Below are 17327 nucleotides of genomic sequence, written 5' to 3' on the forward strand. Positions count from 1 at the left end.
CTGAGCATAATTATTTGAAGGTTGACTTTTTTTGTTTTAAATACACTTTTCTCTTATTGGTTGGGTGAAATATGCTAATTTTTTGAGAGAGGAAATTTGGGTTTTCATGAGCTGTATGCCAAAATCATCAATATTAAAACAATAAAAGGCTTGAACTACTTCAGTTGTGTGTAATGAAACTAAAATATATGAAAGTCTAATGTTTATCAGTACATTACAGAAAATAATGAACTTTATCACCATTCTTTTAGAAGATCCTGTATACATAGGAAGGACTGCGTGTATAAGATAGGACTCTATGTGAATATAGAGGAAGGACTAGGTAGGACTATGTGTGTATAGAAGAGGAACTGTGGGTATTAGGTAGGTAGGTAGGTGTGTGTGTGTTTGTGTGCGTGCGTGCGTAGGAGGGACTGTAGGTATACGGTAGGACTGTGTGTAAAGAGCAGGAACTGTAATAAGGTAGGGACTGTGTGAATAGTAAGGGGACTGTGTGTATGGAAAAAGGAGGAAGGGTTGGTAAGTGCAGATCACACTATGCATGGAGAAGGCCTCGGTGAATTTGGTATGCTCAGGGAATGGGATGTTATAGCGTTAATAGCAGCATCCTCGTCAAGATACAAGCTTGCTAGTAAGGGGACCAGCTGGGGGTCTCCAGATTGGGGTGAGCTAAAGCAGAAGCCCCCCTGCGTTCCCAATTCATGGAATTCATCTACACTCAGCCAGTCATAAGCGTCTTTATTTTTGCAAACTGTTTATCTTGCAGTCTCCTGGGGAAGGGAGTGGATGCTTTATTTTTATTTTCCTTCTATTTGTTTGCTTTAGAAGCTGAGCTCTGCGAGGAAGTTGTAAAAACTCCCTCTGGTGAAAACAAGAGAAGTCTGCAGCCTCTGGCTACAGCTCCTCCATCTGGCCAGCAGGGGGCGCTCGGAGGTTGCGTCTGGTTTTTAAAAGATGACTCAACAGGGCACTTTGTGTTCTTGTGCGAGTATTCCATACAGTTTACAATGTTACCCTGCAGAATAATAACATATCATCAATATGAAATAACTCCATAATAATATGAAGCAATAATATATACCCGTGCATGCTAAAAGGGAACACAGGCATGGCAAAGCCATAAATACAGTAGATCTATTTCTTGCCTCCAGCAAATCGCTCTAATATTGGAGAGCCCTGTTGCTTTCAGCTGAATTGCAAAGAAGTAATACGTAATCCTCCATCCATAATCACTTTTCAGCATTGTTCATAAATAAAAGTGGGGAGAGAGGGAGAGTGAAGTCCCGTGTGCTGCTGTCGCGGGTGTGATTAGAGGAGATCTCCCCTCCAGGAGTGATGGGGGGGGGGGGGGGGCTGCCTTGCCTTGTTGGGAGCCCCCTGCTGTGCATTGGACATGATCTATGAGCTGCAGTGTGGCTGTGACTGTGCAGGTACAGCGACACAATGACAAAACTCTCCCTCTCATTATCCACTTATAATCCACAATCAGACGCAATTTCCTTGCTTCAAGGACAAGTACATGGGATAATTTGATGTCATCTGGGGTCCTCTCTGTGTATTGGCCAGAAGGTGTTTGGTAATGAGGGTGATTGCTCTATAAATATCACATAGTAGTGAGTACTATCCAGAGAATACAGCACTCTATGCAGCCTATCTCCTCCATGCTCCACTTTCTCATATTCATGTCCTCATATACCCTTCAAGCACCCCGATGCCTCTGCTGGTCTCTGCAGCCTCTGACTCTCATCATTGCAGTATAGGTGGCAATACATTACACAATTTTTCTGTATGATCGAACAATCGATTCCATCATTTTAGAATCAATTATGTTCCATTTTTCTTGATCAATGGAAATTGGCCGATCTGGTCGAATGGACCAGTTTACTCCATCAGACAGAATGAAAGATATCATTCGATTATAAAAGAATCTGCTACTGTTCATGATTTCCATGGTTGCAGAATTGATATTTGTTTTCGAGCATTTAGGCACAATATCCTTTAGCTGGATTCCTGAAGGAGAATTACATAGGCTCTCGCTTGTTGTGTGTGGGCTACTAGTCCATCAACTTTCAATCAACCACACTGTAGTTCATTGCCCAATAAGGTCAATTGCTTGATGGAAAATCAAAGAATATATGGCTGCCTTAATATTAACATGTATTATTTCTACTATCTAAACAATGATGAGCAATAATCCTGACATTAAAAATAATAAGGCTTCTTCACAGTGAAAGATCCAGTAGATATACTAAAAAGAAAGACAATTAAATGGCTGACATTTATGGGACTCTATTAGGCAGTCATTCTAGACTAGGACTGTAAGGAGCATCTATAGTGGGTCTGCTGGAAAGGAAGGTGCTTGTGTGCTGGAGAATGTCTTCCCCTACTATGCCAAATGATACGAAAGCTATATGATTATACTTATATATTGTGGAGGGTATTTTTAAAGGACAACTGAAGGGAGAGGCAGGGCCGGATTTAGGCCAAGGCCACCTAGGCCATGGCCTAGAGCACCATAGGAGCAAGGGGTAAATTGGTGCAGCATTTACAAGCTTGCAAATGCTGTCTGCAATGCAGGAAGATTAGACAAGCACCTGACTGCGGCCACCTTCCTCTCTGTGCACGTTGGCGTTGTGGCGGACGGCTACGGACTTGGGTAGCATTGGAGAGGAAGGGGAAGACTAAGCTTCTGCACTAGAGATGAGCGGGGGAGTGAGTGACACAGATGGCTGCTGCAGTGTCGAGCTGGCTACCTATACTGAAAGGGGTGGGGAGTGGGAAAGGGAGGGATTAAAGAGACACTGAAGCGAGAATAAATCTCGCTTCAGTGCTTATATTCAGCAGGGGCACGTGTGCCCCTGCTAAAACGCCGCGGCTAATCGGGGGTCCCTTACCTCCCCAATCCCCCTCGTGCTGTGCGGGCAGCGCTTCCGCATTCAGGCAGGGCTAATGGCCACAGCCCTGCCTCACGCGCGTCTGTCAGCGCGTATCTCCGCCTCTCCCCCGCCCCTCTCAGTCTTCCTTCGCTGAGAGGGGCGGGGGAGAGGCGGCGATGCGCCGCTGATTGACGGCGCTGACAGGCAGGGCTGCAGCCGTTAGCCCTGCCTGAAGAGCAGCAAAATCTACGACCAAGTTGGTCGTTGATTTTGCAGGGGGGGGTTTGGGGGTGAAGGGACCCCCATTCAGCCGCGGGATAGCGGCGGTTTAGCAGGGGCACACGTGCCCCTGCTGAATATAAGCACTGAAGCGAGATTTATTCTCGCTTCAGTGTCTCTTTAAGGGAGTCATCTGGCTACCTATACTGGAGGGGTCCTCAGGCTACCTATACTAGAGGGAAAGGGAGGAGGGGTCACTTGGCTACCTATGCTGGAGGGTGGGGGGGGGGTTCATCAGGCTACCTATACTAGTGGGAAGGGGGAGAGGTCAGGTGGCTACCTATTCTGGAGGGAAGGGGAGGGGTCATCTCGCTACCTATACTGAAGGGGGGCGACTGGTGACAGTGGCCTTGGGTGGTAAAAAGAACAAATCCAGCCCTGGGGAGAGGTATGTGGAGGCTGCCATATTTATTTCCTTTTAAACAATGCACATTACCTGGCTGTCCTGCTGATTCTCTGCCTTTAATACTTTTAGCTATAGACTCTGAACAAGCATGCAGTAGATCAGGTGTTTCTGATATTATTGTCAGACCTGACAAGGTTAGCTGAATGCTTGTTTCTGGTGTTATTTAGACACTACTGCAGCCACATATATCAGCAGGACTGCCAGGCAACTGGTATTGTTTAAAAGGAAATAAATATGACAGCCGCCATATCCCTCTCACTTCAGGTGTCCTTTAAGAGAGCCTGTTGCCTGTAAAACTCAGCATCTGATCGTATAGGGTGCTGAGGCATTCAGAAAAATGCAGTAGAGTAGAAATAACTTCCCTCTGGGGGAGGCTGGCCATGTTGAATCCCAAGTGCAGAATGGTGTCCAGATCTAAACAGCTGATTTGCTCTTCTCTGCAGAAGGACCATGGGACTGCAGATTACTCAGCAGGAAGGTACCCCCCCCCCCCCCCCCAAATACCTGTGTCGGATTAACTTCAACTATTTGGGAGAATCAAGTTGGTACAAGAAGTCTCAGCAGGCCCTGGGGAGCACAGGTAGCATCTAGAGGTGTGGGGGTGTCAGTGCAAGGCAACGAAGGGGTTAATGGCTGCAGCAGGCTGTCCCTGGGCTTGGCTGTGCCCTAGAAAGTGGGCCAGATGCTGGCAGCCCCCGCTCCCGGCTCTCACCCTCCACATTAGTGAATAGAGGAAGCTAATAAGAAATTATCAGATCAGGCTCGGGACTTGCTAATTAAAGCTGGGAGCTGATTGCAAATAGGAGATGCGGAGATTGGGAGGCGAGGGCTGCACTGTGCTCCCTCCATGCTCTCACCTATCTGCTGCATATCAGGCCTCCCCAGCTAATTGGGAGAGGCGCCCCCTTATTAGCCCAGCCTGGGCCGGGATCTGTCAGTCATTCTAAAAGCAGGAGAACATTACTGGAGTGTGAAGGAATCGTCTCTAATTCACAAAGGCAATCGGGCAGAAAAGCCCTCAACATCAGCCTGGCTAGTTATTAATCAGAGAACTCTTCTCATGCGCTGCTGTGGAGAATGGGGGTTAACCCCTGCTGTCCCCTCTTCCTATGATACATCATTAGGGCTCTATTAGCAGAGGAGCTTCTCTGCATCTACATGAGAGACCGAGGAGGAGACACTTCTACAAAGAGGGGGGGGGGGGGGGGGGGGGGGGGGGGGGGGATGAGGGATGAGGGCCTCATACAGTGCAATGTCCCAAACTTACTGCCTATATCAGCAAGGGAATGCAAAGGCTGGCCACTAGCAATCTGTCTGTCTGTATATCTGTAGTCTGCAGCTAGTCAGTATGCTACACATCTCTCTACAATCCACTTATCAATCTACAGCTAGCCAGTATGTACAGTCCACCTGTCAGTCTGCAGCTAGCCTGTATGTTACACATCTCTGTACAGTCCACCTGCCAGTCTGCAGCTAGCCTGTATGCTACACAACTCTGTACAGTCCACCTGCCAGTCTGCAGCTAGCCTGTATGCTACATACCTCTGTACAGTCCACCCGCCAGTCTGCAGCTAGCCAGTATATTACACACCTCTGTACAGCCCACCTGCCAGTCTGCAGCTAGCCTGTATGTCACACACCTCTGTACAGTCCACCTGCCAGTCTGCAGCTAGCCTGTATATTACACACCTCTGTACAGTCCACCTGCCAGTCTGCAGCTAGCCTGTATATTACACACCTCTGTACAGTCCACCTGCCAGTCTGCAGCTAGCCTGTATGTTACACACCTCTGTACAGTCCACCTGCCAGTCTGCAGCTAGCCTGTATGTTACACACCTCTGTACAGTCCACCTGCCAGTCTGCAGCTAGCCTGTATATTACACACCTCTGTACAGTCCACCTGCCAGTCTGCAGCTAGCCTGTATATTACACACCTCTGTACAGTCCACATGCCAGTCTGCAGCTAGCCTGTATATTACACACCTCTGTACCTTCCACCTGTCAGTCTGCAGCTAGCCTGTATGTTACACACCTCTGTACAGTCCACATGCCAGTCTGCAGCTAGCCAGTATGTTCAGTCCACCTGTCAGTCTGCAGCTAGCCTGTATATTACACACCTCTGTACAGTCCACCTGTCAGTCTGGAGCTAGCCTGTATATTACACACCTCTGTACAGTCCACCTGTCAGTCTGGAGCTAGCCTGTATGTTACACACCTCTGTACAGTCCACCGGTCAGTCTGCAGCTAGCCTGTATGTTACACACCTCTGTACATTCCACCTATCAGTCTGCAGCTAGCTTGTATGCAACACACCTCTGCACTGTCTACCTTTCAGTATACAGCTAGACTATATACTACACACCTTTGTACAGTCCACCTACCAGTATACAGCTAGCCTGTATGCTAAACACCTCTGGGCAGTCCACCTGTCAGTCTGCAGCTAGCCTGTATACTACACACCTTTGTACAGTCCACCTATCAGTCTGCAGCTAGCCTGTATGCTGCACACCTCTACAATCCACCTATCAGTCTGCAGCTAGCCTGTATGCTACACACCTCTGTACAATCCACCTATCAGTCTGCAGCTAGCCTGTATGCTACACACCTCTGTACAGTCCACCTATCAGTCTGCAGCTAGCCTGTATGCTACACACCTCTGTACAGTCCACATGTCAGTCTGCAGCTAGCCTGTATGCTACATACCTCTGTACAGTCCACCTATCAGTCTGCAGCTAGCCTGTATGCTACATACCTCTGTACAGTCCACATGTCAGTCTACAACTAGCCTGAATGTAACATACCTCTGTACAGTCCACCTATCAGTCTACAGCTGCCTGCATGTTACACATCTCTGTACAGTCCACCTATCAGACTGCAGCTAGGCTAGCCTGTATGCTACACACCTCTCTACACCCCACCTGTCAGGCTACAGCTAGCCTAAATGTAACATACCTCTTCCTGTCATAATACAGATCCACATAAGGGCTCCTCATCACAACTGTGGAAACGGTTTATATTCATTGCCTTTTCCGTTGTAGAAGTCACTTTCTCTTTTGAAAACTAAGACAGAAAGTGATTAATTATACAGTAACTTTTGTATGTGGTAAAACGCAACATGAATAATAAAAGAATGAGAAAAAAATGAAAATAAAAAATATATATATCCTAATGTATACGTTTGTATAGAGTCCTGTCCGTGAACACAGGCAAAGAGCGGGTCTTGTAGGGAGGCGGTACAAGTTGCGATCCGGTGGTGACATTAGGTTTGTAGTAAATACAATGTTGCCTTCTGCTGTGTACAGTTAGATGTGAGGTAGAAGTTGTCCCATATCAGTGAGGGGGAAATACACAAATATATGATTGTGGGGAGAATTGGCCCTTTTTGCAGAGAATTATTTGATCTTTCCTCTGGTATTGCACATCAGAGGATACCGTGTGAATTAAACTGTTTCTGTGCGTGTTACATGAATGACCTGTACATTATTGTGTATCCTTTCCATAGTTCATACTCCACATTGTAGCATGTGATGGGAATGAGATACTCAGGGTACTCATCACCTATCTCCTACAACTGGGTGGATTATTCTGTAGATATTGCAGCAGTGTTTTCAGAGTTCATACAGGATTTTCTTCTGCTGATTTCAGGAAAAAAAAATAAAAAAAAAAAAAAAACTGTAGACTGTTCCTATAAATTGCAGAAACTCACCCCAGATAGCAACAGAGAAATTTAGCGTAGACAGCAAAGCGCTCTCTCTACTTATAGCGTGAGCTCCAGTATCGGGAATAAGCGTACTATGATACATATCGCGGTGTGTGTATATGTATGTATGTATGTGTGCGTGTGTGTGTGTGTATATATATATATATGTATATATATATATATATATATATATGTATATATATATATATCTATATCTATCTATCTATCTATCTATCTATCTATCTATCTATCTATCTATCTATCTATCTATCTATCTATCTATCTATCTATCTATATATATATATGCTGTTCCACAATATATGTAAATACATTATAATTATATATTGTACTTGGTGTATATATATATATATATATATATATATATATATATATACATATATATGCCACACTCTTTTTAATACTATGTATATGTATGTGTTTAAAAACAAACAAAGCGAAATATTGCTAAATAAATAAATATGTATTAGGAAGAGAAAGTGTCTGTTTTACCATATATATGTAAATACATTCTGAATATTCTGCTACTGAATAAATGAATAGCGTTTACCTACTATATATATATATATATATATATATATATATATATATATATTTATATATATATATATATATATATATATATATATATATATATATATATATATATATATATATATATATATATATTTATATATATATATATATATATATATATATATATATATATATATATATATATATATATATATATATATATATTTATATATATATATTTATTTATATATATATATATATATATTTATATATATATATATATATATATATATTATATATATATATATATATATATTTATATATATTTATATATATATATATATATATATATATATATATATATATATATTTATATATATATATATATATATATATATATATATATATATATATATATATATATATATATATATATATATATATATATATTCACTTGTCTAGTGAGTGTCTGGCTATTCCCGGGGTCAGGCTACATACTACCCCAGTTGTCACTGTAAGATCTGACACCCCCCCCCTCCTTTCCTCAATTGTCTTGTAGAGCAGAGAGCTCTTTCTGTGAGTCGCAGCACATTTGGGGAGCAGCAGAGGGGGGCCCCGGCTTCATAGCCCAGTGAGGAAGTTTTGTTGAGTGTGTTTTTTTCATTGATCAGTCAGTCTTGGCTAATGTAATTATCCCCATCAATAGAAAGCTGCAGAGAGGATCATTATGTGGGTGACGTTGATAAATGATCTTGGCTGAGCGGTTTTCTCTCGGGCACCCAACACTGACCCTCCCACACATCCAGGGTGACCATAGAAACGACTGCACAAGCTGCACAGGAGAAGGAAGGGGGGGGGGGGGGGGGTGTTAACCCCTCCACTCACTGGCACTCCTATAGAAGTATAGAGAAGTATTGGTGTCTGGCCATCTGAGCTCTCCCCTCACTGCCTGGAATGTACAGAGCATTACTTAGAAACAGGCAGAGATGGGAGTGATTTCTGGTATGTAATGCTACCTATATATCCTGGAATGGTCTCAAGGTTACCAGGCTGAGCAGAAAATAAAAGACATTGCTGAACAGAGATTTCCAGTAAGAAGCTGCTCGTCACAGCCCTTTCCATCAGCTGAATATTTTATTTAAGCAAAATAAGAAATATTGAGAGCAGTAATTGATTCCTAATGATTTATAAATCGATGCGTTGAGGCCAAAGGGTGTTTGTTTATTTTGCTTTCTTATTGTGAAGCTGCAGCACAAGTAGTGCGGGGCTGCGGGATGGAGGCTGGGAAATGAGAAGCAAGCAGCCTCATCCATCATGCCTGTCAGGGGAGCAGCATGCAGGCTCCCTTCTGTTCCTACACCAAAACTATTCATATTCCAATCGCCTTTCACCAGCTCAGCCCTCTTCCCACACGCCGCCTTCCCAGCAGCCGTCCATCCATCCATCCATCCATCCAACCATCCAACCGGCCATACATTCATAACAATATAGTGTACCAACACTAATGACACCTACAGCAGCAGCACCACGTTACACGTGTAACGAAAATGTTTGTAATATAATATTATATATATATATATATATATATATATATATATATATATATATATATATATATATATATATATATATATATATATATATTTCCACACTGCACAGCTATATATAAAATATGCATTTCCACACCACAAAGCAAATATATAAATATTCAACTATAGATAAAATTGTATGAAAATATCTGTATATTTTAACATACACACGCACACAGGTATATTTTCACACAAATATATATGTTTGTGTATATATATATGTATATATACAGTGGGTGTGTAACACACACACACACACACACACACACACACACACACACACACACACACACACACACACTCTCTCTCTCTCTCTCTCTCTCTCTCTCTCTCTCTCTCTCTCTCTCCCTCCCTCTCCCTCTCCCTCTCCCTCTCCCTCTCCCTCTCCCTCTCCCTCTCTCTCTCTCTCTCTCTCTCTCTCTCTCTCTCACTTTCACCTTGTTTTCTTGTTTCCATTAGTGCTTGTGTTTTCTGGCCAGTGGTCAGCAATGTGTCCGGTCAGTGCAGTCACCAGGATAGCATGTTGTGCAGGGATGGGCATAGCTGTTTTCTGAGCAGTGGTCAGCAATGTGCCCGGCCCGGTCAGTGCAGTGACTAGGATGGCATTTGTTGTACAGAGATGGGCATAGCTGTTTTCTGGGCAGTGGTCAGCAATGTGCCCGGTCAGTGCAGTGACTAGGATGGCATTTGTTGTGCAGAGATGGGCATAGCTGTTTTCTGGGCAGTGGTCAGCAATGTGCCCGGTCAGTGCAGTGACTAGGATGGCATTTGTTGTGCAGAGATGGGCATAGCTGTTTTCTGGGCAGTCAGTCAGCAATGTGCCCGGTCAGTGCAGTGACTAGGATGGCATTTGTTGTGCAGAGATGGGCATAGCTGTTTTCTGGGCAGTGGTTAGCAATGTGCCCGGTCAGTGCAGTCACCAGGATAGCATGTTGTACAGAGATGGGCATAGCTGTTTTCTGGGCAGTGGTCAGCAATGTGCCCGGTCAGTGCAGTCACTAGAATGGCATTTGTTGTGCATAGCTTGTATGCTGTGGGCAAGGTATGGTCGGGGATGTGCCCAGTCAGTGCAGTCACCGGGATGACATTTGGTTTGTACAGGAGTCAGTACAATCCACTGAATGCTGTGCTATGTGTGAAATTCTCTGTGGGGAATGTGGCATCAGTGCCGCAGGGCAGCAGCTGTCCTGAGCAGCGGGCACAGTGCAGGCTGGAAGCTGGCACAGCTGGCACAGGAGATGTGCCCGGTGTGCAGCCCGACTTTTGCCATAATTCGTTTTATTTCATCCCCGTGCCTGTGGTGTGTGCCAGTCCTGTGCTGCAGCCGCTTGTACACGGAATATTCGTTGTGTGTACATTGCTGGTGCCCATGATGGATGAGACTAGAGAGCCGTAGGAGGACAGTGCTGTCTGCTGGCTGGGGGACAGTAGTGTGTGTGTGACAGCGACTGTACGTGTGTATAATATACATACACTGTACACAGAAATATAACAACACTCATCATGAGAACACATTTATTTCTCCTACTGGATGAGCACTTTCCATTCCCTTTTGTTTGTTTGTTTGTTTGTTTGTTTGTTTTTTTAGCTAGTTTATGGTTTTCTTATATAAAGTGAGGTTGGGTTGGACAGATTAATTTCGAACTTATACCGTTTCCATGTTTATATTTTCGTACTGATGACATTGGTATCCTCGGTTAACGAGTTCTAAAAATAAAACTAAAAAAAAAAAAAAAATTACAAAAAACAAAGAAAAAAACAGATTATGCAAGTATTCTATATATAGAAAGAAGTCCCCATGTTCAGCATTCATTTCATTTCTGACAGGAAAATGAAATAACATATCTCGTGATGAATGATGTGGGCAACCCTCTCTCAACGAACTTACTTATAGAGACGGGTCGCTGATTTGAACATCATAGTTTAGCGGTGAAGATTCTCCTGTAGAGCGAGCTGTGTCAGAGGAGCTCGCAATCCACCAGTAATAAAATAACAATGCAGTTCTGAGTTGCTCTTTAACTTTGCTGGGCAATTGAACCTTGCCCTACATTTCCCAGAGCAGGTAGAGGCTGCAAGCTGGCGGTGCCCACATCTACACAGCCTGGCACTAGCTGTTTTGTAAATTATAAGACATTGATTTGTGGTTTGCATATAAAGGGCTCGGGAAAGAAAAGTGTGTGTGTGTGTGTATATAAATATAGATAGATAGATAGATAGATAGATAGATAGATAGATAGATAGATAGATATAGATATAGATATAGATATATATATATATATAGACTGTGTGTGTGTATAGACTGTGTGTGTGTGTGTGTAGTATGAGTATATAGACTGTGTATATATATATATATATATATATATATATATATATATATATATATATATATGTATATATATGTAGCCCTGCTACAAATAGTGCAGCTTCTTTAATTAAAAAAAAAAAAAAAACATGTTTTTTTATTTCTGGCCAGCATCAGCTATGAGAATTAGTGCTGGCACAGGCTGTATTTACACAGAGTAAGCAGCCAGCACTCAAGATGGCTGTTCTGCTCTCAGTCAGGGGGCGGGTGTCAGTTACACAGGTTGGGAACGCCCCTCCAGCTGAAGAGGCAAGCCCTCTCTGATTTTTACCTCAGAAGGTGACACAGGCAGCGTGAGGAGAGATGACAGAGACCAGAGGGGGAGAAACTGAGCTGACAGAGAGAGAAATGGCATTCAGTAGCAGAGGAATTTAGCTCACTGATGACACACAGAAAGGGGACCATGAGAGACAGCTCCCTGAGTCAAAACAGGGAGACACCTCATCCACAGAGGAGTGAGAGATAGCTCAGCAAGGCCAAGGAGACCACTTCAGGAAAAATTGACAGATAAGTGAAATTTCACCACACAGAAACACAGAAAGAAAATGACAGGAGTTTTCCTAATAGTAATGACACAAAAATCAGACTGTCAAATCAAATCAGCTAAATATTCTTCGTCTGATTCTCTACAGTTAGATAATATATATACAGTGTGTGTGAGGAGAAGAAATGTTGTCATAGCAACACCAGAGTACTGTATGATGTGAATCAATGACTGTGCTTCCCTACCTGTCACCACAGAGCTGATCAGTGAGAGAATCTGTGTGTGCACTCACTGGTACTGATTATTAATCTGTCTCTCCACATTAAAGCCAGTCAGCCTATGTTTGAATGCATTTGCTCTGTACATTGACTGTGCATATGCCTCAAGAATAATCCCCAGTGTGGCTCTGCCTGATATGAGTGGAAAAGACACTTACCTGACGATATTTTTGGAGTGTTAATCTCTCTGTGTGGAGAAAAGAGAATAACACATTAGTAAAGAAATGTATCAATTCATGGGAGAAAAATAGGAACTTACCCGTGAACAGATCTGTTGCTGTGTTCTGTGTGTTCTGCAAGTGAAGTGATTGCATTTAGAGCTTAAACCAACCTGCAGTGAGAAGTAATAAAAGGAGAGAATTGATACGTACATATGTGACATACAGGAAAAAGAAAAACTTTGATAACAATAAAGGGAAGAAACTTACTTCAGAATTATTGAACTGGCATCTTGGAGTGTGCTGCATGTAAAGTAAAGTAAGGTTATTATAAGCTATCATCTGCTTCAGGAAAAGATCTTTCATCAGCAACTTATCATCAGTTCTTTTAAAGGGGTACCCCTACTCCATGATCATATACAGGTTTAAGTGTGAATATGAATTCATAGCCACTGTATGGTTAGATAAGACTTTTGCAAGGAACTGAAGACTGTTATGGTCATTACCATACAGTAAGGACTACTTCGAGTCAGTCACTACTTATCTACCCAACCAGAAGCATTAGTCCATTTCCTATTTGGTTTCTCTCAGGTGTATTTGTTCACATACATGTATGCATACATATTTTTAGATAGGAAAGAGAAAACTGTATCGCTATAGACGTATTGAGAGTGAGATGAAGAAAAAGGTCTGATGAAGATTTGTGAAATGTGTATTTGCTGTGTTTTGTTCTTTGTTTTTCCTACAGGTGCAGGAACTTCAAGCAAGGTCCAAGTGCAGTAGCCTCTAATGATATTTCAGGAAGTAACCTTTTTCTTTTCAGGTGCTAGATCTTCAAGCAAGAAGTGTTAACTCTGAATTTGTTGCTTATTTTACCTCATTAATTTAGTGTATTTCAAGGGTGGTCTTGATATTGAGGATTTCAATTGGGGGTTTGTATTCTTGTTCTGCATGTTAGTGGACATTATTTCTTTGTTTGCCAAATAAAATCAATTGTTATTTTTCACCAATTTATCCTCCTGGTCAGTCGCTGTCCTTCCGCTTTAAGAGTAATAAGGGAACTCTCTCCTTGTGATAGTAATCGATTGGTCGGTTACATTTATATATGTATATATACTGTGTGTGTGTGTGTGTGTGTGTGTGTAGGTGTGTATATAGACTGTGTGTGTGTGTGTATATAGACTGTGTGTGTGTGTATATAGACTGTGTGTGTGTGTGTGTGTGTGTAGTATGTGTATATAGACTGTGTGTGTATATATATATATATATATATATATATATATATATATATATATATATATATATATATATATATATATATATATATATATATATTGTGTGTGTGTGTGTGTGTGCGTGCGCGCGTGTGTGTGTGCGCGCGCGCGTGTGTATATAGACTGTGTGTGTGTGTATGTGTGTATATAGACTGTGTGTGTGTGTGTGTGTAGTATGTGTATATAGACTGTGTGTGTGTGTGTGTGTGTGTGTGTGTGTAGTATGTGTATATAGACTGTGTTTGTGTGTGTGTGTGTGTGTATATATATAGACTGTGTGTGTATGTGTGTGTATATAGACTGTGCATGTGTATGTGTGTGTGTAGTATGTGTATATAGACTGTGTGTGTGTGTGTGTGTGTGTGTGTATAGACTGTGTGTGTGTGTGTGTGTGTATATAGACTGTGTGTGTGTGTGTGTGTAGTATGTGTATATAGACTGTGTGTGTGTGTGTGTGTGTAGTATGTGTATATAGACTGTGTGTGTGTGTGTGTGTGTGTGTGTAGTATGTGTATATAGACTGTGTGTGTATGTGTGTGTGTAGTATGTGTATATAGACTGTGTGTGTGTGTGTATGTGTGTGTGTGTGTGTGTGTGTGTGTGTGTGTGTGTGTGTGTGTAGTATGTGTATATAGACTGTGTGTTTGTAGAAGTGTATTCAGTGTGTGTATAGATAAGATAATAGGTGTATTCAGTGTTGGGGTGTAGGTATATTAAGTGTGTGCTGTAGATATAATTGTATCCAGTGTGTTGATGTAGGTGTATTCACTATATAGATGTCGGTGTATTCAGTCAGTACATCTTTCAACAGGTACATATAAATGTATGTGTGTGGATGTAGGTGTATTTGGTGTTTGGATGTTGATGTAGCCATTGTATGGCTATAGATGCAGTCTTAGTGTGTGGATATAAGTATATTCAGTGTATGGATGTAGGTGTAGTCTACAGTGGCGTAGCTAAAGAGCTGTAGGCCCTGGTACAAGTTTTACATGGGGCCTCCAATACACAACAATTGATTTGGCGCACCAAAACCTGCCAAGGAGAACAACAGTGTCAGAGGTGCAAGAAGGGGATGGGGAACAGTTTGTTAATGGTTGATTACTACTATTTAAAGCATCTACAGACGTTAAATATTACCAACACAGGGCCAATAGAGAGCTAATATTGTGCTTGACGGGGGCTCCTCTGACCCAAGGGCCCGTTGCGGTCGCTATCTCTGCAACCCCTATTGCTAAGCCACTGGTAGTCTATGTGTATAAGTGTGTTCAGTGTATGGATGTAGGTGTATTTAGTGTGTGCATGTTGGGGTATTAAGTGTTTGTAGGTGTAACCAATATAAATACTGAGTGTGTGGATGTAGGTGTATTTTATGCGTATATGTAAGTGTATTCAGTGTGTGTATCCAGAGTGTAGATATATCAATAATCAGTGTGTGGATGTAAGAGTATTCAGTGTGTGTGCGCATATGTAGGTCTATTGAGTGTGTGGATGCAGGTGTAATCATTGTGTTTGAATTCAGGTATACTCAGGCTGTGTGGATGCAGGTTTATTTTGTGTTTGGGTGTAGCAGTTTCAGTATTGAGTGGCTTCCATATGTAAATGCAAGTTTAGCATATATGTGTTATGTTCTAGGTGTGCACAGGAATATTATTGTGTGTATACATGTGTTTCTTGTGTGTTTGTGACTGTCTATGAGCAGATTTATTCCACGTGTATAGATGCAGTTTGTATTTAGTGTGTTTATATGTGTGTACTTGTGTATTCAATATTTTTTGTGTTGTTGGTAGTGTGTGTGTGTTTATTCAATCTAGTGTTAAGATTTGCGCTGTCTAGATGCACTATAGTACATGCAAGTGTGTATGTACGTATATTATCTTCGTATTTAGGTATTGTGTGTTTGCACATGTGTATATATATATATATATATATATATATATATATATATATATATATATATATATATATATATATATATATATATATATTCTGTGTGTTATTTTAGTGTGTGTATATATGTGTTTGTATATTGTTTGTGCATATTTTTTTCAGTTATTTTGCAGGCATAGAGTGTATGTATACTTGTGTTTGCATGTGTATATGCAGGTTATTAGTAAGTCTGCAATTATTTATTTTGCATTCAGATGTAGTGTATATGTATACATGTGATTGCATGTGTATATGCAGGTTATTAGTAAGTCTGTGATTATTTAGTTTGCATTCAGATGTAGTGTGTATGTATACATGTGATTGCATGTGTATATGCAGGTTATTAGTAAGTCTGTGATTATTTAGTTTGGATGCAGATGTAGTGTGTATGTATACATGTGATTGCATGTGTATATGCAGGTTATTAGTAAGTCTGTGATTATTTAGTTTGGATGCAGATGTAGTGTGTATGTATACATGTGATTGCGTGTGTATATGCAGGTTATTAGTAAGTCTGTGATTATTTAGTTTGGATGCAGGTATAGTGTGTGGTTGTGTGTATGCAGGTATACTGTCTGAGTGTATTTATGGAGCTTTGGTATAGGTAAAGTGTCTGTATATATATATATATATATGTGTGTGTATATGTAGGTACATTACCTATGTATTCTTACTCAGCATGGATACAGGTGGGGATTGTGTATGTACATATGAGTGTGTGTATGTAATTATGTGTGTAAGTGGCTGCAGATGTAATGTATGCATATGTGGGATAATCCATCAGTTTTCAATTCAAGTGAACATTTTATTAACTTTATTTTAAAAACACTACCTTCTGATTATTTAATCACGTAATCATCACCTCCTTCATGCAAGCATTTATCATATATTTTATCTTTTTACAAGGTTTTAAATAATCATTTTTGCTGTAGTAGCTTTACACTCTTCACCTGTATGTTGGAAACATTGGGGGGGAGGGGGAGGGGAAGGGTAGCTTGGGAAGGGGGGGCTTCATGTTAATGCTGCTGAAAAAGTTACCAGCATTATGCAGTCATGTGACAAGCAGTGCAGAGAGAGAAGAGGTTAACCTGACGGATGGGAGTTACATTGTTACTTTATGTATATATGTGTAAACAGATATTTTGTTTGAAGGTGTAGTGTATGCACATTAGATGGGTTCACAGATGGGTTCACAAAATAGAGACACAGAGAGCCCAATATAGTGTAGTATGTAATGGTATGTGGATATGACAAGTAAGTATCTATTTATACTCACAAACATGGGTTACCATCCAGGTAACCACTATATCAGCAGGTGAGGAGATTAGACCTGTCCCCACTCAGGATTAAGAAGTCGCTCTCTGTAGATAGGAAATATGGGGCAACACCCCTCCACCAAGGGTGGACTCAGGAACTGTATAAGCGGACAGAGGCACCAAAAGGATAAAATATTCTAAAACG

General features: G+C 41.4%; 1 long non-coding RNA gene across 1 annotated transcript in view; it reads right to left on the bottom strand.

Moving 5' to 3' along the window:
* Window positions 1-9930, bottom strand: part of LOC137532908 (uncharacterized) — a 126841-nt gene extending 116911 nt beyond the window's left edge. Inside the window, exon 1 of the long non-coding RNA XR_011024063.1 lies at window positions 9822-9930. This is a non-coding gene — a long non-coding RNA (uncharacterized lncRNA). The remainder of the gene's footprint in view (window positions 1-9821) is intronic.
* Window positions 9931-17327: the final 7397 nt, after the last annotated feature.

Source organism: Hyperolius riggenbachi, chromosome 9 (assembly GCF_040937935.1).
Source record: "Hyperolius riggenbachi isolate aHypRig1 chromosome 9, aHypRig1.pri, whole genome shotgun sequence".
NCBI lineage: Eukaryota > Metazoa > Chordata > Amphibia > Anura > Hyperoliidae > Hyperolius > Hyperolius riggenbachi.